At 39.2% G+C, this 22,851-nt stretch overlaps 2 protein-coding genes across 2 annotated transcripts in view; one reads left to right on the top strand and one right to left on the bottom strand.

Moving 5' to 3' along the window:
• The window catches only part of LOC133131523 (uncharacterized), a 70,816-nt gene that overhangs the window by 21,600 nt on the left and 26,365 nt on the right, over nt 1–22,851 (bottom strand). The window lies entirely within an intron of this gene.
• Nucleotides 1,664–22,851, top strand: part of tenm3 (teneurin transmembrane protein 3) — a 252,324-nt gene continuing 231,136 nt past the window's right edge. The window contains exon 1 of the mRNA XM_061244374.1: nt 1,664–2,184. The gene's annotated coding sequence lies outside the window, so the exon portion shown is untranslated. The remainder of the gene's footprint in view (nt 2,185–22,851) is intronic.

The following is a 22,851-nucleotide window of genomic DNA, read 5'->3' as shown; positions in this document are numbered from 1 at the left end:
AGTTTATTGCACAGCCAAGCAAAGTTGGTGTTTTCTTTGCAATGCACTTTCTAGTTTCATATTGCATAGTGTTGACATAAGGCCCTACCAAGGTGATTTGGTCACACAGATGCAAACTGCTAGCATTTCAATATTGCAGCCAAACTTCAGTTTCCATGCACCGCTTGAAAAATAATACCCAAAATACAGTACCGCAGGTATGTAACTCAGTTTGCATCATTAATTTCTCTAAGCATGTGTGCATCGGAGGCATCAGGGAAAACAATTCAGCACTAACAGTTAGCCATTGTTCACATGATTGGGGTATGAGGCATTTGATGACCAACTGAGATTCATTTTACTTGCTTTATGTTGTTTAGCCTGACCTGAATAACAAATTAAATGCTCTCACATTATTATGAAAGTTATCATCTTAACAAACTCACAATTCAAAGTTTTCTTGTGAATATGTCTCCTGCCAAATGTTGACTTAGCTTAGATAACAGTTCTACTTCACTCTATTTGAGCCATCTTGGATTTGTGCTAAGTAGCAACATCCCAAACGTATTACCAACTGTCCACTGCCATTAACAATTAATCCACATGTGACAGTTTCAGCACAGAGATGGTTAGAGATGCTATATTGATAGCCATAAACTAAATAATATGTATCTATTTTAATATCACCAAAACCCAAAAATGGCATCCCTGCCATTGATCAGTATGTTGAATGTATCCATATAAATATTTTCTATGGATATATTTATTTTATCATAATGTTTAGAGGCCTTTTTGTCAAAAAGCACACTTAAGAGATTTAGGGTGATTTGTTATAATGGTATCTTGCGAAGATTACCTTTTTTTAATTTTTTTAATTTTTCCAGTTAAGCCTCCAAATTACTATGTATATGCTCTAATCATGGACATAAACCTGCATATTGCAATCATGGTGTTGCCTCTTTTTTTTTGTAAAATAGTTTCAGTGTTTGTAGGACCTTGTTAAACACATTGTTTACTCATAATTATATTCTTTTATATTCATTATAAATATAATAATTATTCAATATTACAGTAATTATTAATAATATATATATATATATTTATATTAATTCAGGATGATTAAATGTTGAAAATGTGCAATACATTATATGACGAAAAAATAACTCAATAAAGAAGTAAAAGGTCTTTTGATTTGATCATTAGAAAAAAACAATATACCTGAACATTTGCCTAAAGACTTTGGAAGAAGAACAATGTGCTAAGAGAGTTTAAACACCTTCCATCGTCACCCTAATTTCAAACTGCGGCGGTTATTAATAATAAATATCCGTCGTTACGTAAGTTTACTACTACAGCGCTCCTGTAAGAGTAAATAAAATAGCCCCTCCTCTCCCACAAGTGCGAAGAAGCAAAAGGCAAGGTTAATGAAGCCCTAAATTCATTAACTTTTGTAATCAGAAGCATACAGGCGTCATCGTATGGGCAGCGAGCGGCACGAGCCATTCATCCAAGCGCAGTCTTAGTCATGGATGACCCCTAAATTATTACAGATATAGTGCTAGATAGACACACTGATTGGACGCGGTGGGGGGAGCACTCGGGCTGCACATTCGCCAGTAAAAGGGGGAGATACTTTGAAGCATTTAAAGGACGAAAAAAATCGCACCCATCTGTTCTATGAAAATTTACATCTTCTCTGTGCATGTGCTGGGGGGGGGAAAGATGTTCGCTCTTGCGCGCTGTGATACATCGTGCAGACTGTAGTTTTTCTGTAGCAGTGTTTTTCAGCGAAAACATCCCTTTTCGTTCGACCTCCCCGTGTCTCTCTGGTCGCGTTTGGTTGGTAGGGTCCTCGGCAGTTACACATGTGTGCCTGTCACTTCCAGATCGTTCATCTCGGGAGTCCTCGCTTTCTCTCCGCTGGCCCCCCTTTTTTAAATTGGTTCGACGGTATCCAGTCTTTGCGCTTTGATATCCTTCTACATCCTCCTACCTTGTTCTCGGCGGTTGCTTCATTCCGTGCACAGAAAGCCCTTGGACAATCGCGCTGAAATAACAGGAGTGAGAAGTGCGTTGTGGGAAGACTTGTTTTGTTGCCCACTCGTTCATTAAGGAGCCTCGTTGTGTTACAGAGAAGTTCGGGCATCTTTCGGTGAAGTTTTGCTACGATTCTGGACAACGGGATGCTGAATGCGATTGCACCAGGTAAGGGCCTGAATCGCGCCGCGTTTTCTCCCACAATTAAAGTTACCATATTTTTGGCTAAATCACAAACCTGAAATATCACGTTATAATATTGCTATATTTTATACAAGTTACGAGGTATAAGAGGAAGTAGCAATGTTTGTTTTTTAAGCGATTAAACGATCTTGTTTACTTTGTTATTAACACAATTTGTACTCAACTTTAATGAATTGAAATAACTGCATATTGTTAACTTATATATATATATATATATATATATATATATATATATATGTGTGTGTATATATATATATATATATATATATATATATATATATATATATATATACATACATACATACATACATACATACATAGTTAAATGATAGTGAATTAAGACGGGTTAATCATTTTTTTCTTGTTGGCATTATGTTGAACTGTCATCTTGCTATATTGACTAACTTGTTTAACAACAGCGGAAATTAAATTCGGCTAAAGTAAGTCTCAATAATGGCAATAACGTTTCATTTGAATGTAATTGGCTGTAGCTGAGCCGATTGAAATTACTTACTGTGCAAATCATGACAATGTTGCACTTTCCGTTCAATCAAAAAATATCCCAGTTCATTCATGACATGATGAAACAACGCTTATTCGAAACTGTTTGCAGATCATAGTTGATGCCACATTTTCTTGGTTCTCATTTGCAAAATGTGATCAGCTCTTCCCATCAGCATTCTTGGAACAGTGCTATTGTTTCTGTCTTTGAAGCGCTTTTAACGATTTGAATCCTCTACTTAATAATAATCATACAAAGCTGCTCTGAATGAAGGCGACAGGACGGAGTAATTTACCCACCTTATGCATATGCGTGCATCTTATGCGTAAAGGTACCTCAGCAGTAAAATAGGTTAGCATTGGGTTGTATATCCTAATAAAATGACGGAGATAATTATCAGTACTGCGAAATGTATCATATTGTTCATTTTACTGTGTAGGATAGGCTAAGGTAAAATCGTACAACGTTTATGAAATGCTTCGGCTTATATCAGGTTCGCGTTTTCTACTTCTGCGTCTGTAACACATTTCAAGAGACGACCGTCTTGCGTTTGCTCTTTCCTTAAAGCTACAGCAGCGTTTATAAAAACGTGAGGTTTCATGTGATCGGAATGCTCTAGTCTGTACAGTGTGCGCTTTAGCCTGTTTTTATTTAGCGCACGCAAAGCTTGATTTGAATGGCAAAATGGTTTGTAGTGGAACTAGCCACCACTTCATGCCTTGTGCCGGGCTTCGTATTGTGAGCGATTCACTTGATCAATGCCTAACTCGGGACTCGGTATGCAGTGGCTTAGTTTGACGCGAGGAAGCTGAAAATCCGATATTTATCCGATATCAGTACTGTGTTGTTGGACAATACCTTTTTTTGTATTTCGAGACAGACCCGAGGTCCGTTTTATGAGGAGCTTTGTCCCTTGGTTTCCAAGTGTGTTGACCAATAACCGGTGCTAAGGGTCCCATTGGTTATTTTAAAGTTCGTTATTAAATTACGAATAATTGCATGTTCTTCATAAAAATCATGCATTCTAAGAAATGCACGTACATGCACTCAATGAATACTACTGTTGTCTGTCAGGACGAATAATTAATAAATGTATTTAATTTGAATCAAACCAACATTGTAAAAAGAAATTAACCAAATAATGATTTTATTTATTCTTAGTTCACGATCAGCTGTTTTCCTTAAAAATTTCATGAAAAATGTGCTTCGATTTGATTTAATCGTTTTACAGCTTGACTAGTAACATTCTATTTCTATTTAGTATTTTACAATTGCAGCTATTCAAACAGACTAATAAAGTGCTCACACAGAAACTGACTACCTGGTCTCAGCCTCTAGGAACTGTTTCCTTGGTTTTTTTCTCTTTCTTTTTAGAATAAATCGATAATTTGAACCGTGCACAAATGAATACTTGAATTCACTCGTACAGAACAGTACCTTCTGGACTGATCTTAAAGCTCTAGTGGCAACATGCAGCTACAATGCGTGCATAGACTAAGATATCGGCAGGTAATTGTTTTGAGAAGTTGAAACTGAAAAGTTCCATTAGAGACTCTTGGAGCCTCTTAAGGCATGTTTCGTTTAATCACAATGGAACAGAAGCAGATAGGGATGTTTGAAGTAGTCAACCTGTTCAGGTCCAGTGCACTTTATATCACTGTAAAAATATACCATGCAATCCTTTTCTGAATTATTACATTGAAAAAAATAACAATAATGGAATCTTGCTCATAATTAAGGTTGAGCAGCCTCCTTTTCTGTTTTTTAATAATTTATATCAAAACTTTGAATGTAACTTCATATTGGGATTTTTTCCAATAGACTTTTGGACCTTGAATAGATCATAGTTTGACTAAAAATCCAAACACAAAAATGCAAATGCCTCTTGCTCCTGAGCTGACACTACTCCAAACCTACCCCACCCCCACCCCCACCCCCTTTACATTCATACACAGTCCCACCCCCCCACCCTCCAGACACCATATTATGTTTGTTCAAAGTAACAAAAAAATAAGTTATCTTTATTTGGCCAGTTGCAGTTGTTATTGTGTAATCATGTTTAATATACACATTAAATGTTTACCTCAAATTGCAATTGCTATTAGAATGTGTACACATTAAGTATAATAATTTGCCACATTCCCTGGCATTAGCTGCATAATAATTTTAAACATGCGCTGCATCTTGCATGCATATGTAAAATGGTCTTCATTGGAATGGCTCAAATATCTTAATTTGTTTCCATCTACAGTAGATGTTATCATTTTAAGTCCACTAACTGTAACAAATGTTTCTGTGCAAAGCAGGAATGGTTCTGGGGATGAATTTGTCCAAAGTGCAGTTGTGATCCATTTCTGATGTGGCCTTGCAGTGGGGCTTAATCTGTGCTGAAAATGGTCTCATTACTTCAAATGAACTTATCGGTGATTGATAGGAATATGGACAAGACTGCGGAAGTCTTTTTCTTTTCCTTGCTGAGGCAGATTCAGGTGCTATAACATTGGCCAGCAGGCCACATTTAGGCTCAATGCCCGATTTGATCTCTCGTCAATAATGACGGGGAAGAGGGCCGTTGGTTTTGTAAATTATATTAATAAAGATGCTCTCCCATCAGGGCACTGTGCAGCTGTGTGCAGGTGTGCCATGCCTGCTGGAATAAACACACGTCCTCAATGGGTTTCTGGGCAGCGGGTGTCATAGGCCAAATGTTTATCCAATTTAAAACATTTCATGTAATTATGAAGCCTGAATTTCCACTTTGTGTTCTCCATAATGGCTACAATTGTGATTAAATGACTGAAGTCTCATCAGTTGCAGTCTAATTATATCGCAGAGATAATGAATCTTTCACAAAACAAGTCAGTCATCAATGACATTTACTGTTTTAATCTGTTCAGTTTACTGTCTCAGACAAAAGTCATCGAAATGTTACTTTTTTTTGTGACATTCTGAAATGTACTGTTTCGCATATGAAGTATCATTTACAAAGTGGATATGCAGCCAACAAAAATAGGAAACATGTTGATATTGAAGGCAGGGTAAGGAGCAGCAGGAAGAGAATGCACTGCTGTTGACAGCTTTGTTTAATGGATAATTGCGATGGCTGTAACATACACAGGCTGGTTGCACAGCTTGTTAAATCTAGTGCATGAGCAATGGAGCAAACCATCACTTTACAGCCATTCTCCACCGTAGTGAAGTGCAACATTTGTGGAAACAAATCTAACCGGGTCGTTTCACTTGAGTGGCACGGCTGGCGCCTTTGGTAAGACAGAACCACGCCGGGAATGTACTCTCATTACAACGTGCTCGGCCCGCATTAACAATGCACGTTATTAGTCAAAGCTGGACAACATCGTGATGTAGGAGAAACTTATTCTCGACCTTGGAGTGCCCACGTTTTTTTTTTTGTAATAGGAGTGAGAATGAGAGCTAAATTCAGCCAGCGTGAAAAAAATAACACATTTTGACTCGGTGATCTCCGTACCCAATAAAGCTTTGCGGTGTTGTGCCTTTGGTTCGTGATTAATCTTGTTATAAAGGAACAGGGCTGATGCACTGTTTTCAGCCATAGCTTCTTAAGCAATGCCTGTATGCAGATTATTGAATGCCTTTGAATCCATGCCTGCTCTGTGTGTGTATGTATGTGTGTGTGTGTGTGTGCTTCTGGAATGTGAAGGTGAATGTTGGTAAAACGGTTTTTAGAAAAGACATAAGTACTGGTTGAACTTGTTTTGTGGAAGTGGTCAGATTTTATTATGATTTTTCACCATGATAATCATTCATATGTTTATTCATATGTAAGATGCTAATACTAGAACTAGTACATTTTATTTTTTGCTAAAGAAGGGGAAGGGGGGCAGGTTTATGCTGCCAAAGAGCAGCTAGTTACCCTTCCCCCTGCACCCCAATGAAATATTTATAGTCTTCTCCTTCATGGAGCACCAAAGGGGACCATTATTGCTGCTTCTAAAAATACAGTGGATTTAAAACACGAGGAAGTGTGAGGTTAACTCCTGTTATGCCTGTAAGAAACGCGTGCAACTTTATAGCTGTGTGACTCTCCATTCTCATCTCATTTGACCGAATGATCACTCTCACTGAGATGGGAAGGGGTGTGTTTGTCTCCTATTGGACAGACAAACATGAACATGAGGCAGTTTGCTATTGCCAATAAAAAAACTGGTATTGTAAATACTGTAAAAGTTGGAAAATCTGTTGCTACATGCAAGCATATGGTTTAATGTGAAATGTCTTCTAGAACCAACTAGGAATGAAAACCTGGTGTGAATTCTTTGAAGTGTGAAGCGCAAACAAAAAAATTCTCATTCTAAATTAACCCCCAATTTTTTTTGTTCCAAAGAGAGAGAGAGTGAGAGCACACACACACACACACACATGCGCACAGGAGGGAGAGAGAAAGAGAGAGATAAATGGACAAACTGAGCATACCAATAGCAGATATAATAGCAATATGAAATCGAAAATATTTTATTCATAAATATTTATAAATATTTATTTTTTTTTTAAAAATTCTACCCACAGACACACACACGCCACACACTTATTTGATAAGGAAAATATACGTTATAAATGCATTTCATAATAATGTACATAACTGTGTTTCAGACTTTTCCAGTGATGTTACACATTTCTGAAACTTTAGGTTTCCTTATTGTGCTTTTGCATTTAAAAAATCCTTTTGATTCTTCATGCATCATTTGTAAAAAAAAAATGCACAGCGTATATTACAGGATATATCTTAAAATATTTCCTTTTATTATTGGGTTAGAACGGTATCAGTCGGATATACAGCACCCCTCCTTCAGGATGCATCCTGTGTTGGAGCGCATTTGGAAAGCGAAGGCTGCGTTTTGTGTGGAGACTTCCAGGCTCCTCGGAGACTGACAGTTGTAGAGGGGGCAGGGGTATGTGAGACATTAAAAGGAGGCTTGCTCTTGAACCCTTGGGCAGCTGAACTGCACCTGTCCCTCTGTTTGTGTATGGAGATCAGGGCATGCTTAGAGAATACCACTGTATGCACAACAGCACTACACAATTAATAAATATGTGTATACATATAATACACACATGAAAAGAAGTTTGATACGTTTACACTACAATGGCATGACTTCGTCTTTTCATCACTGAACCAGATATTACCGGGTTTCAACTGAGAAGCCGAATGGATAGCCAGCAAATACTCAAAAAGGGAATTGTGTCACTGTAATTCCCAACCCCCAACTGTAATATACTGTAATGTAATGTGAACTTCAGATGTCTGAAAATTCATGCCGTGTATTGTTTGCTTTAGTGCTGAGGATATTTTAATGACATAGGGTAATTTATAAAATGATATATTGATTTTATGTTGGTTTCAAAGATAAGGCTTACTTTTCACGATCCGATTACCGTCGATTCGACTACCGTCTTCAGTGACTACAACAATTGGTGTAAACAATAACTTTTTTCCCCCCTCTTGCTTTATTTCCAGTTCATTTAAAGGTTAGTCGGACTTGTTACTCTTGTTTAAGAGAAGCTATTATTCTCTCTTTGTTGTTGATACAAGTTAATCAACTGAGCTATCCCTTCCTGGATAGTCTACAACATTCCAGCTAGTACAGCTTTCTGGCCAATGAGAGCAGCTCCCAAGACATTTTAAACCTTTAATTTCATTGGTGCCAGGCATGTGTGTTGATGAGGAGAAGAAGAGGAGATGAATAAGACCAACTTTCTTTTGGACTATGTCCCCATAGCTGCAGTTTACATGCTCCTGTTGGTAATTTTAACTGAAATATGTTCTGTTAAATGTTAATATGATTTATAAATCTGTAGTTCTGCTATCTGTGACTATGAATACACAAGTGTATGTAACTGTATGTATGTATGTATGTATGCATGCGCTGTGTATACACAGTTACATACAGTATCTCCCCACATAGATATAGTACTTCGTTTATAGCTTAGGCTTGGGTTAAAATATGTACAAACATGTTTCCCAAAGCACTCTATATCAATTCCGTGGCACAGTATTAAAGCGAGTGCCCTGTGGTTGGCTCTGATGTGGCTTGTTGATGTTGAAGTGTCTGTAATCATTCTGAAATATGATTGGGGAAACTGCATTTTCACATTTCAGAATGCGACTGGGACTGACTAAACTAAAGAGATAAAATATCTGCTCATAAAATATTTGCACCGCTGAAAAATGTGTTTTATTCGCATATATTCATTTTACCAGTGCACATCATCAGATGTCCATTAGGTGAAAAAATAAGCGCACTGTAACAAAGCCAAATGTTTAAGGAAATGTATATAATTCCATTTAATTCATTTCAGATTTTCTGCATTGCAATATGAATCCTGTTCATTTCAGTGAAGTTCTAGAAATATTTCTATTCTATTTTAAGTTTTTTATTTCAGTTTTTTTATTTTATTCTATGGGTACTGTGTGTATCAAAGTTATCAAATCCTGTAGTTTGTATTTTCATTCTTGTAATGACAGTATTGTGGAGTGCACCACAGTAGTGGAATTGCATTCTCCTTAAGTTGGAAAATGGACAAATCTTATATAATCTTATGCAATATAAGGAAGAACAGGGAAATCCGTTCAATTTGCATTTAGTATATCAGCTTCCAACACACAGAGACATCGATGGCACTGATATTGCATTCGCCCTATGTCTTCTTTTGCTCAAAATGAAAGGATAACACAGACATTACCAAGAAATAATGAAGTTTATTGGAATGAAGTGCAGTACATATTGCGTCTTGAGCTGGCTGCTTGTTAAAAAGATAGGCCTAACCAAAGGGGAATTGTATGTGATGGATGATACTTTCACTCTACAAGAAAGTGAGAAATGAAAATATTAATCTGTTCCTGAAGTTTCCATTGTTTAAATGAATGTTATTGTTTTAAATTTCTACATGTTTTTGTGTGGGAGGTTGGGGGGGTGAAAGGTTGTGGTGTATGGTCTACACAGCGCATGTGTGAATGTTTCATCTCCTGCTCTAGTACAGTGCTCCCCAGTGAAATGTTTTATTGGAAAGAAGGCCTATTTCTGCTCCGAATTGATTTGCTAATGGGCCATGTCATTGACTTTCCTCCTGTCTTTTCGTGGCTTATCTTTGAAACAACCCTCCCCCTTCCAAAAAAAAGATAAAAAATAGAAATAAATAAAGATAAACAAATGAATGGGCAAAATCTTGTTATTGCGGGGGATTGCTATTGACTCAGCTGGTTGTTCATCAAAATGTAGAAAGTGCAGCGTCCATTGTCGTATTTAAAATCAGACTTGGGTTAATATGAGATTAATATAATGTGCTTGATTGTTTGTTTTTTTGCAGTCAATTTAATGGACACATAAGCTAAATGTTTCATACTATTTTTGAACATTTATTTTGTAGTTAATTTACAGTATAATTTGCATAATACTGTAATAATACTGTCTTGTGTAAAATAATAGTAATGAGAATACAGATATATAATTATCGTGTGCAATCAATGACTATTTGTCTCATTACGGACTTTTCTAAAATGGCTTGTTATATACTTAGCATTGGTAAACTGGAGTATGTATTGTTCTTCCTTTGTTTTTGCCAGCCTGATTGGTGCATCAACTGCTTTTTTAATGGTGTCCATTGTCTTAATTTACAATGGCTCATTGCAGTGCAGTTAGACTGGAATGCCCTTTTCAGTCTCCACTCAAGTATCTGGTAAAAATTAAATAATTTTTTCTTGTCTATATTCCAGGTAAAATAGGATTATTTCTCACTGTTCAAACGCCTTTGCTCCCTGTCCATCTCTCTTGCTCCCTGGCTTTTTGTCTGAAACACTAGATGAAAAGGTTCAGACAGCCTTCGGCTGCCATGGCAATTGCTCTGCTTCCTGTGTGACCATAACGCAAAGCAGCCATGTGATGCCCTCGTCGGCAAAGTGACAAATGAGGAAATAGTTTGAACGCAAACTTGGGAAAAGGGCTTCCGGATAACGTTACTCAACGAGGCAGTACAAAACTAAATCAGGAGAGAGGCCGTGTGTGTTATAACAAATGTGCACTTATCACAGTTTATGTGTACTTACTTATTGAGTTTAGAAGGGTCAATGCAAAGCTTCTCACTGTGACAAAGCGAGTGAAAAAATAGTCTGCTTCACTGCATACAAGCACAAGCACAGCCAACAGTGCATTTTCACTACGCCTGGTGTGCAATTCTCACATTTCATCTCATGGCATAAGCCTACTCCTGTTGGGTACAGGTTAGTTGCTTCATGACATGCTTCATTAGAAAGGAGACAGGAGATTATATTAGTTATTTATGATTAAAAACAGGTTAGGAGAAGACAATATCAATGCTTGATTTCTGTTTGGCAAAAAATAAGAACTGTGTTTTTTTTGTGCGGTGGGTTGTAAATATTGAAAGTCATTCTTCACACCCATTAACTGTTCAGTGCTGATGTATGCGACGAACGTCATTAATAACCATATATACTCGTGTTTTACCGTTTCTTTTCTGAGCTGAGTGAGTGCATGTAGCCTCGTATATAATCATTTTTTGCATACTTGGTAGCTCCGATTAAAACGATCAGGTATAGGACAATTTGAAACCGAGTAAACGGCGAGGCTGGATCTCAGTGTTGCTCTAAAAAAAATCTTTTTTTTTTGGATATTGTTATTTTTTAGCCTAAGCATACCTCACTGGAAACAATGAAATAACAGCAAATCGATAGGAGACGGCTCACCACTCGGCAGACTTGAGCAAACAGGTCTTCTGATTGTGTTTATAGCCGTTAATCCAAATCACAAACACTGGCTACGCTTTCCTGACACCAAGGGTATCCTTGAATTATCTCACTGAATGCAGTGGAGGCAGAAAAGTTACATTCCGTTAGTTACAGCTTTTACTGCCCACTCAAATAAGGAATGTTTATCCAGTGTTATACCGTTGTTATTCAGACATACGTCTTCAGTAGAATGTATGGCATTTTCCAATATTGGGTTACTTTAGGTAAAATGATGAGTTATGTTGTTTTGTTCATCTGTGCTGCCTGAGAGAGATTTTGTTTCTAGCAGGACAGCAGGGGTAGAGAATCAGCATTGCCAGATGGGAAATATTAAATTATCATACACGGGTATTAAAGTTATGTTTTTTTAAAGAAAATTTAGGTGCTTGGCCAAACAAAGAGACAGGCTATATGTATGAATATGCACTTGCTCAAATCGAGCATCTTTCTTCTAAACAATAATCTTGTAATGTTTTGACACCACATACTTTCTCAGCGAACGAATATTAGGAGCTCACACAGGGAGAAAAAGAAACGTTTTGCTCACCATAAACAGCTATGGCCTGCTAATGTAGAAAGTGCTCAATTGAATGAGACATCATTGAATGTTCGATGTCGGTAATACAGTGAAATAGCAGTTGTTCAATAGGTTTAATGCAACCAGCAGACTGATATTTACAGTCTCACTCAGCATATAAACTGCAAATTGATTATGCTTGTTAAAAAGTTGTGTTGTGTTCTTTATTGTAACAATGACAAGACCTGCTCACTGGGTGCACAGTCTAGCCTTCTAGTGATATGCTGGAGAGATATGAAATGTATTTTAAAATGACTTTGGTGCGCCTTCATGCACAGCTCCAGGGTGAAGTTGCCCTTATGTGCAGATCTAGGAACAGATTTCCCAACCCCAATTCTAACATCAACCACTGTACAATAAAATGCAAAACTGATCCTGAATCTGCAGTTTTCATAGCACATTTTGGCATTATCGATTGCACGTCATACAGAGGCCGAAATTGGTACAAATGGAACAATTACGATTTCTCTGCTTTAAAATTGAGAGTGGGGACAGAGACAGGCGAAGAAGAAGAACTATAAAATTGAGTAAATTGTTGATTTATCAATGCACTCATACAGAGGAGATGTAACTGTGTATACCAGCATACGCTCCTGTACCCTACCATTAATTTCACTCGTCCTTACCGCACTCTAATTACAAATGGCTAAAAGGCGTGTGCTCATTTTGTGCCATCACTTCGGGTCGTACTAAATAGAGACGGGAACAGAAGATATTAGTCAAGAAAAAAGTGCCCAAGGTTGAAGTACAGCCGCATAAGTCTCCTGTCTCTGTGGATCGTAAGAGGCCTGCAGGAATTTCACACTTCTCTCTGTCCTCCGAGCTGATGGCGGATGCCCATGTGACACGGTTAATTAATTTATATTATATATGCTGAGGGACTGACGAGCACCTGGGCCCACTCCTGAGCCTGGCTCACTTACCTCTCTGGCTGACCAGGGGGACAGAACAAAACCCTACTGTATGTCACAACAAAGCTTAATGAGGTGTGTGTGTCTGTGTCTGTGTGTGTCTGTGTGTGTGTGTGTGTCTGTGTGTATGTGTGTGTGTGTGTGTGTGTCTGTGTGTGTCTGTGTGTATGTGTGTGTGTATGTGTGTGTGTGTATGCGTGTGTGTGTGTGTGTGTGTGTGTATATGTGTGTGTGTGTATATGTGTGTATGTGTGTCTGTGTGTATGTGTGTGTGTGTGCATGTGTGTGTATGCGTGTGTGTGTGTCTGGGCCTGTGTTTCTTCATCGGCAGTCATGTCACGCAAACTTTGGCAGTACAGCTGTCTTTCCCTCTCGATTTTGCGCAAACACACCTGACAACGGACACCTTGTATCCCCTGTACAGCCGTTGTCACAACACGTTTGTTCCACGACCTCACTAGTCTACTCTGGAATGTGCAGGTTTGCCTTCTGGACCCTTGTTTATTCTTTTTTATTTATTTATTTACGATATTTCCATCCTCAGTTGCCTGAACTGCTTTAGAAGGGGGAGAGAGGATGGTGACCTTCTCAGCCACTCCTCCACGCTCCCTGTCTGAGGACCAACTACAGTGTGAGATAATTTGATCTACCAGCATGCAGTAACAGCACTCCAAAACTGAGTCTCCATTAGCCGTGTCTTGTTATGAACCCCCGGCTGAGACAAACAAGGAAGGACAATGGGTTTTTTAATGAATAAATTGGTATATAACAAATTTGCATCTTCCAAAGTGCATCTCAAAGTAATTAAGATGGCAACGACTGGGCGGCAGGCGCAGTCATGTGACCGAACGACACCTGCACTCACAGCGTCCAATTATTTTCCCCGTATGCTTTCTTCCCCCCTAATTTTAGCCATTTACAGCGCTGACAGTCCACCTGAACCGCTGCCGCAGCCGCTAGCACGCGCGTTCCCCTGACAACCCCCGTGACTGGCAGCAGCGAATTCAAATTTGGGGCTTGAGCAAACACATCTCATATTAAAATTGTGGAAAGTTTCGATGATTGTCATATTGAAACTGTACTTAATGCCCGCCTAGAGATCGAGTAAACCCTAAATAAACCTTTTGGAGCGCACCAGAGGTTGTAGTATTGTATAATTTTAAAAGTATTGACACTGAAGGCCCCGGGAGACTAGAGTGCAGGACAATGAATATTGACAATTCAATTAAATTCCACCGTGTCGTTAGTAAGCTGGCCAGACAAACTCAGAAGCGGGATGAACTGCATCTGTAATGGATTTCCCCTCTTAATGTCTTCAAGGGTGTGTAGTTTTAATAAATCAATGGACCGTACATATCTATGACAACATGACTTCATTAAATGCGTTTCCGTATAATTCAAGTGTTTCAGGGTGCTTATCATACTTGCGTGCTGTGAACATTTTTGAGGTGCATAAGCTATTGAAATTCACTGCGATGCATTGATTTATCCACAACATAAATTATGGATTATTCTTTCCTCATTGAAGGCAAATTTGCAAGCATTTGCAGTCTACAGTTTCAGACCAATGGTCTGTTTAAAGGACCGTGCAATTAAAAGTAAACAACTATTATTAAACTAATTTAAGCATTATGTTTAGGGTCATGGACTTAGCCAAATAATTTTTTTGATTTCTGTGTTTTTGCCCACCCCCTCTGTATTTAGCAGAGCATAGCAAAGCAATACAGTCCCCTCATACCAAATAAATGTTTAAGTTTGTGGCCTAGCACTAACAACGGAGTTTCCATTGTCCCTTCATTCTGCGTAGATGTGCAGGCAGAATGCATGTTGAAGGCTTCATTCTCCGTGGTGAAAGTTCACATTCAATTACACTTATAGGTGCGGTGCTTGTCTCTTTTGTGTACAGTATGTACCTGTATTGTTTGACCGACATGTCTTTCTCAAAGGACATGAGCTTCAGCTGTCTCCATAGACGAGTAATTAAAAGCACCTGCATGCCTCTACAGATTACTTGCAGGCCTGACAAGCCATGGCAACACATTGTTTACACGGGAGATGTTCATACTGTACGTGTCAAGGTTACCCATTATTTTGAGCCAATATTAGAATAGATGGAAGAAGTTCTGTTTTGTTCTTCTCTTTTGCCGCATGTGTATTGTAAGTATCTGGTCTGGTATCTTACAGCATTCAGAGAAAATCCTGGACTATCTGTTTTCTGTTCTCTCTTTCCACTGTAAATGATAGCAATTGAGAGTGCGCTAATATGAATGTATAAGCAAGTGATAAATGTGGTGCTTGGTTGATCCTGTATAAATATCAGTTAGCATTGTTCTAAAAATCTGTTATTTAAGTGCATTTTTCCAAATAGATACTATTATAACTTGCTGTGCATGTTATGACAGAAAGATGCACTGATATATATATATATATAGTGAAGATATGCCACATGTTCCGAAAGTCAGATAAGTCATGAGGTGCTCTTAATGACTCACTGTCTCTTTTAATTGGTTCAGGTGACGTCAGTGGTGTCAGTGTACGTGACAGCTCCACCCATGAGGTTGCTGAAGCCTGACTATCAGGGGCACGACAATAAAATTTGAATCTTATGATTCAGAGATCATGTTATGAATGACTTTGAAGATCACAGAAATCTTTCAGGGGGGAAATGTATTTTTGAGAAAATAAAATATCCACCATGAACAGTCAGCAGTGCCGTTTAGGAAATCCGCAGGAATCTGAAGAGTTATAGCCGTGCGCAATCTGTGTGCCGTCTTTTCCACGATCAGCAGCCTGTGAGAAAAATAATGGACTCTGATGAACTTTTCCCTCTCACTGACAGCTCTGCGATTCCGTAGTTCCATTTGTGTCAGTCACTCTCAGGAGGGGGCCCCTCCGCCCTGGACTAGCTGCAGTTCGGAGGCACGGCTCTCTGTCATCCCGGTAATGGTTCATACATTTCACGCAACATATCAAATTACTGTTTTTTTTTTTTTCGGTTTTCATTTTTCTTTTCACTCCCCAATTTGGAAGCGCCAAGTCGTAACTGTGAAATGACCCGTCGCCGAAGCAACTGCCATCAATTTTGGAGGGCCCACCGCCAGGCGCGGGCTGGTTGCTCTCCGCAGCGCTCCAGCTGAGCTACACTTTTCCCCTGCTGGAGAAGTGCCACTCTGCCACTGCACATCGCAGGGGCCTGATTGGCCAGTGGAGCTTCCCTCCAGTGATGAGCAAACAGCGACACACCCCGCTGTTTCTCCTTCTCCCGCCCTGTTCAGGAGTTTGGTCACTTGTGCTTCGCCCAATGCGACGTCTGTCCGCAGTTGCCACACTCCCTCAGCAGCTCCTGCTACCCAGATTTAAGATTTCTTTAAGATTCCCTGTTGGAAAAACCAGCCAACCAGCCTGCTTCTCCCTTAAGCTTCTAAGTATGTTTGAGCAGAGATTTTGTCATTGTAAATGTTATATTTGTCCTGGTTCAACCTATCCCTTTTACGAAGTCTGGCTTTAGCCTGCATTTAGAACTGACACCTCTGATTTATTTTTCTTTCTGTTGTGTTATTGAAATAATTTGATAGTGTTGCTTAGAAACCAAAAGCAGTGGTATGATATGCTGTTATTATTGTGCTCTAGAAGTGTCCCTCATTACTCTAAAATAGGCCCTGCATCAACATTCTTTCATTTGTTTTTTTTTCTTTTTCTTTTTTCCACTGTCCCAAAGTCCCTGGTGGGAGGGTTGACATTTTGAACAGAATAAGCGCGGCCACTTGGGCGTACTGCCTGGTTAATTAAGTGAACTGGTTGTCATGTCATCCTTCTGGAGTTTGTTTATCCTTTTAATTCAGGACAATAGTGCTTTTGTGTGTCCTCAAAGGTGGTTTCTTTTTTTTCTCTTTCTCTATTGTTTTTTTTTGTAATCTCACTGTTGTGTACGTGTGTGTCTTTGTTGTGCAAGGGTTCTTATTTGGTGGCACGAAAGTTGTTTGAATGCGGGTATTCAAGTCCCAGTGGCTGCTATTATCAGAATATGTAAATACAGAGACCATAGTTGGGCGAATAAAATATTGCATTGCCTTTTGCATTCTTGCTGTGCTAATTTGTCATGACTCCGGGTGCTAAGTCTAGCACCTTGGTAATATCAGCTCATAATGAGCACAAGGCTCAGTTCTCGCTCGGTCTTAAAGGAGGATTTCATCCCGCCCCCCACTCTGAGTTACTGAGTCCCCTGCCAAACCCTGGAAATGGATGTAGCGTATTCCCAGAATGCAATTTTTATTCTCATAACTCTGCCTCCTCTGTGGTCTGTGCTCTGAGGTGACGCTCCAACCCCCACTGAGCTGTTTTTGGGGAAGCCAGCGCTCTTATTTGCCATGACATTACAAATGCCCCCCTCCCCACCAAAAATGGTTGACTTTGGCATGTTCAGCCAGTAGAGGAATCATAAGACAGCCAAGTTCCTACCCTTCTGTCTGTGAGTGTCCTGGGCTAAGGATCAGGAGATGGTGCCAGACTTCAAACATGGTCATTCCCTGAATTGGAAAGTATCCGAATATCATTTACCCTAATTGATAAAAGTTAATCAATATGGTGCCTGAATTATAATCCAATCCAGGTACCTAAAAAGAAAAGCTGGTCACCAAATTAAAATGAGAATTTGTATTCAACATATTATCCAGAATGTGTCAACACAAATTGTATTTTGCTGGATGTAAAATAAAAAACCTCCAGTATGTAGCTCTTTCCTGTCATCTCCAAAGAGTTGTTGGATTCATTAGTTTAGTTCTGTACTGAATATGAAATGCCTTGGAAATTCAGAGATTCTTTAGAGAATATTAAGTGTCTGATTTCTGTACGATTACGGAAGGAAAGCTGAATAGATTTGTATGACAGATGGGGAGCACTCTGAATAGATCAAAATGTCTTTCTGTAAAGTGTGAGTAATACAAGAAAAAAGTGCATTTCAAACTCTGAGAATGTGTGCGAACGCGTGCACATTATGTCAGTGGTAAACAGAAGGCAGGTGCAAGCCATAATTCCTTCTTGACAGCAACTCAAAAGGCGCAATTACAAAAAGCCTTTCACATGTGCAGTCAATCATATTTTATCGATCATCGCTTTCCTTCAAACTCTTGAACTTTTCACGTATGTTGTGAACAAAATCCACTCAGACATATTTAAACCGCATTCAATTCCTCTGCGATTCATAATACATTATGCATTATAAGGCCTACATTAGTCTGATTTCAGTCATTAAAAAGTTCATTTCATTCATTTTAATCGAATGAGATGATAATATAAATGTTGAAAGAAGTTGGCAGAGAAGAGTTACTCTGTTCCTGCCTATGAGTGATAAAATCATATTCATGAAATTTGGTTTATATTTTATTTATCAGGCCTTGTGTAAAAATGTATTGAGAAGAGTATTGCCTGTATTTTGGGGGCTTGTGATTGTATTGTATTTCCTATAGGTATGTTCTGGGTTCTTAGAAATTAAAAGTATATTTTGTGATTTCAGACTCATTTTGGTATAACCCTTTCAGTTATAATAATATGTTAGCTTCCATATACATGCAAGATTGCATATTTAAATTGTCATAAATAATCCTGAAATAACCACAGAGACCATAGTTCACATTTGTTTGTAGAGAAATAAATGTGCCCATTTTTAAGAAAATATGAGGATTCGTGGAAAAATGAAAATGATGACCTCTGTGGCTCTGGAGCTCTCAGACACTCTGACAGTGTTCCCGTTCTCTAGAAACAGTCAGAAGGAGAAATGGCACCTTGTGACATTGCATAGCATTAATGGCTCTCACCGCAAGAATCCTTCAGTCTCGAATACATTAGACGGCCAAAATTAACCGCCATTTTGAGGAACCATATACACAGCTGTCCAGGATGTGTACATGCATATGTATTCTGTACAGCTGGATGCCCAACAGCCGAATTCCATTTCATTTGACGCAACACAAATTGACGGGATCATTTAAATATCTTTTCTCAGACTGTGTACATTTACCAATGTGGTAGTTTTTCTTTAAAGCTCTGTTTTTCAAGGTTGTATAAGATGAATATTCTCCTTTTAGAAGCAGCCGTGACCTTGTCTAACTTCAGAATCAAAACAGAGCAGTCTTAGGCGTTCTGCCTCAGGCCCTCTGCTGCCTTCTGCCATTTTGGTGTCCTTGAACACTTTTAATTGGTCTACCTTTCAGTTCCACCATTTTTGCAAAACTTGAAGGGGTCACACATTGATTATTAAATTTCCCTTAATTGTTTGACCCCCCCCCCTGACTATAGAATATCAACACCACATGACTGGAAAAACACCCCCGCCACAGTTAAATGGGAATGTGTATCAGTATCTCTGAGACAGAAAGCGGTTTTCCAGCATTACATTACTGATGTACTGCTGCCAATTGAATTCAAATCCGTGCACAGCACCATACGGGCTTTTTCTTTATTAAAGCGCATCACAACCAAGAGCCGTTTATTATTTGCAGTCCCCACTAATGAGGAAATCAAGGGAATTTGGTTCACACCACCCAGCCACTTTACATATGAAGCTGTCCATCTGTCTCAAACTTAGCAACAGCAACTTTGCATAATTCATGGTAACACCTAAGCAGGAACAGATCTTCATCTCTTTTTTTCGGGATATTTTATCATTTCATTTTAATGAGGTCAACCAGGAAGTGTACCGCTTTGGTTCTAAAATTTCCAATTGCCTCTCCTGAAATCAAATACTATTGAAAAGTGGGACTTCAGAGGAGATTTAGCTGATGGAAACAATCCTCTGATTGGCAGCACAAATGGAATAGAATTTCAGTCAATGGAAATTCAACTTTTTAGTCCAATTAATGAGAAATAAACAATAAATGCTGACTCCTTTCATTGGCCCCGTTAATGGCTGGATGATGTATAAGTAAATGTATTGGTTTGTTGTCATTGCTCACATATTGTTTGTTGCTTAGCTTGGACATTTCAGATTGAGGAGGCAAATGTAAATGTGTCTTTTTAAAAGTGTGTCTTCTTCAGCGCTAGAACAGACTGCAAACATTAACTGAGCTGACCTCATTTTGTTGCACTTTTTGTTCTCGGATGGGTCTAAGATTTTTGCCTCCCAGTTAAGCCTAATAATTTGAAGTGGTGTCTTGATCTTGTGTAAAATGTCCCATTTTCCTTCGCGACAGCAGTTCTGCTGTATCATTTTCTTGCCATAAACCTTTAGTAAGCAGGTTCCCATCAGACATCTTCTATGCATGTCTCTTCATGGATTGAGAGCTGGCATGAGGAAGAGCTGTGGCAATCTACACTGTGAATGGATTCTTATCTGTTATTACTGATTCCTGCTGCTTATCAAACCTGTGTGTGTGTGTCTGTATGTGTGTGGGTGTGTGTGTGTGTGTGTGTGTGTGCGTGCGTGTGTGTGCACGCATGTGTACAGGTAAAGTCTCTTTAGGTTTCTTAATACATAAAAAATTTTGAACAGTGCATACTTAGCACGGATAATACAGACTTTGTACTAAATAAGAATTTCTATTTTTATAGATAAATATAAAATGAAAGTTGGATATATGTTGATAAGGGCAACCTTTCACATCATGCCTATGAAACACGATATGGTCTTTCATACAGATGTGTGGTCTTAGAAAAATGAATAGCTAAAAATGAGGTGCCCAAGACATGCAATCTCGGAGGGGTTATTGTACGCAATTAAACGTTGTGATTGTACACTGTTATTATAATAATTATTATTGGAGTTGTGCCCAGACTCAGCGCGGGGGCCACACCCGTGGAACAGCGTTTGTAGAGGGGCCACAGTGAGCTCGGAGCAGTAAATCAGGAGCGCGCGGGGCTCGCCAGTGAATAGGAACAGCTGTGTGGCCGCACCGGTAACAAAATTACACATGAGCTGAGGGGCCTGTGTGGATTAAAGAGAATGCAGCTGAGAATTGGACTTGCTGACAACATTTATGAAATTCAGTCTTACCATCTGGAGGATTTCTTTTCTTTTTTTCAAATGGTGAGAGAGGGAGAGATGGGGAGAGAGAGAGAGGGAGAGAGAAAGATGGAGAGCAAGTGGGAGATGGGGGAGGGAGGGAGATTGTGAGAGAGATGGAGAGCGAGAGAGAGATGGGGAAAGAGGGATAGAGAGATGGAGAGCTTGAATGAGAGAAATGGAGAGTGAGAGAGGGAGGGAGACAGAGGAAGAGAGAGATGGCGATAGAGGGAGAGAGAGATGGAGAGTGAGAAAGATTTAGAGAGAGATGGAGAGTGAGAGAGTGATGGGGAGAGAGGGATAGAGAGAGAGAGAGAGAGAGAGAGAGAGAGAGAGAGAGTCCTAAACTGCTGTTGCAGTACATGACTAATTTCACAGAGTTTTACGGTGTTGCAGGACTACAGGTCTAAATGGGTAAGCTGTTCGGAGAGAGGGCTCCATCTCAGAGACCCAGGAATCAGCATTGTGTCTCATAGCCCACCTGAGGGAAAACGAGGGCCCAGTGGTCATGTTTGATTTTTCTCCCAGACGCTCGATATGATCTCTAGTTTAATATGAAGCTGACCAAGGAGAAGCACCCAGCCGCACGTAGTGCCCTGAATTAAAGAGGTGAAACCTCTTTAAACGTGGCTGCAGCACAGTGGACCAAGGCCAGTTTGGGTGGTTTTTCCTGTGCATATATGCTGTGTGATTAAACTCTGGTGTGTGAGCCTTGACTGAAGGTTTCTCTTTGGATAAGCAACGTGTGCTCAAGGGCCCGGATTTGATTGCTTTTCAACCGCTGAATATCATCTGTACTGCAGTTTTAATGCAAGGCTGAATTTAGAAAACCACAAAGCTGAATACCGTTTCCTGATTTGCAGAGTTGACAGAAATTATCAAGAAGCCTATTAAGAAACAGATTTCACACACAGTTATATTTCCGTTGACAAAATCAGATCAAGTAAGTAATTATGGCATGGCGTTTACAGTGTGATGGTTTTATAATTATGAGAACTGCGGACACCGTAATTGCTGAAATTGCGGAGTGCTGTTCGGAGGTGAGCTATGATCCTTCTAACGCAACTCAGAGTAATTAATAGAAAACCTCTTTAGAATATCGTTCTATATTTAAAATATTTATTATAGCGTTTGTTTTGCTAATAAAGTTCATAAGTGATCATGCAGAAGGGGTGACTGGTATATCCATCACACTCTAGATGAAGTGAAAATATTCTGGGGAACACCGAGATTCAGCCCAGTAGTGCATAGTAGTACACTGTCTAATACGTAGCGTTTAAAGAGTAATCTCACTCACCGGTTCAGCCTGGCTCCGCCTTCTACACAATAAAAACAGCACACATTCTGGTGTGGGTAGAGTAAACTGACAAATTTGTAGCTGTCACCAATTTTCCACATGCACATGTGATTGACCAATATGATGTAGAGGTGCCTTGGGAAGGGTAAGCTGACATCATGAAAGGAGAGCATATTTTAATTTTTTAGCAGAACATGCTTTTCACCCAGTTTTTCTTTTGTTGCCAAAATGATATTATTTCAAAAATGTTTAAATAATGGCAGGCATTAAAATGGTTCTCTATAAAGTAGGCATACAAACATGTTTACAGCTAAAAAATGTGCTCTAGAGTGTAATTATCCTTTAAGATGCAAGTTAACATATATAAGTAGAAAGCTCTAGAACCCTGACTTAGAATAAAAAAAATAAAAACCATTCGAAAAAGCCTGCTCTTCAGAGGGCAAAAGAACCCCATTGGTAAGCCTTTGATCTGTGGTGTTTATCATGGGGGCGGTTGGCTTCTGCCACCGCGATTGGCCAGCACCACTCTGTTCCACCTGCGGAGGTATGTACGCTGACAGACGGGCGCT

Source organism: Conger conger, chromosome 6 (genome assembly GCF_963514075.1).
Source record: "Conger conger chromosome 6, fConCon1.1, whole genome shotgun sequence".
NCBI lineage: Eukaryota > Metazoa > Chordata > Actinopteri > Anguilliformes > Congridae > Conger > Conger conger.
The sequence above is the reverse complement of the archived record's forward strand: the minus strand, read 5'-3'. Positions and strand labels throughout refer to the sequence as shown.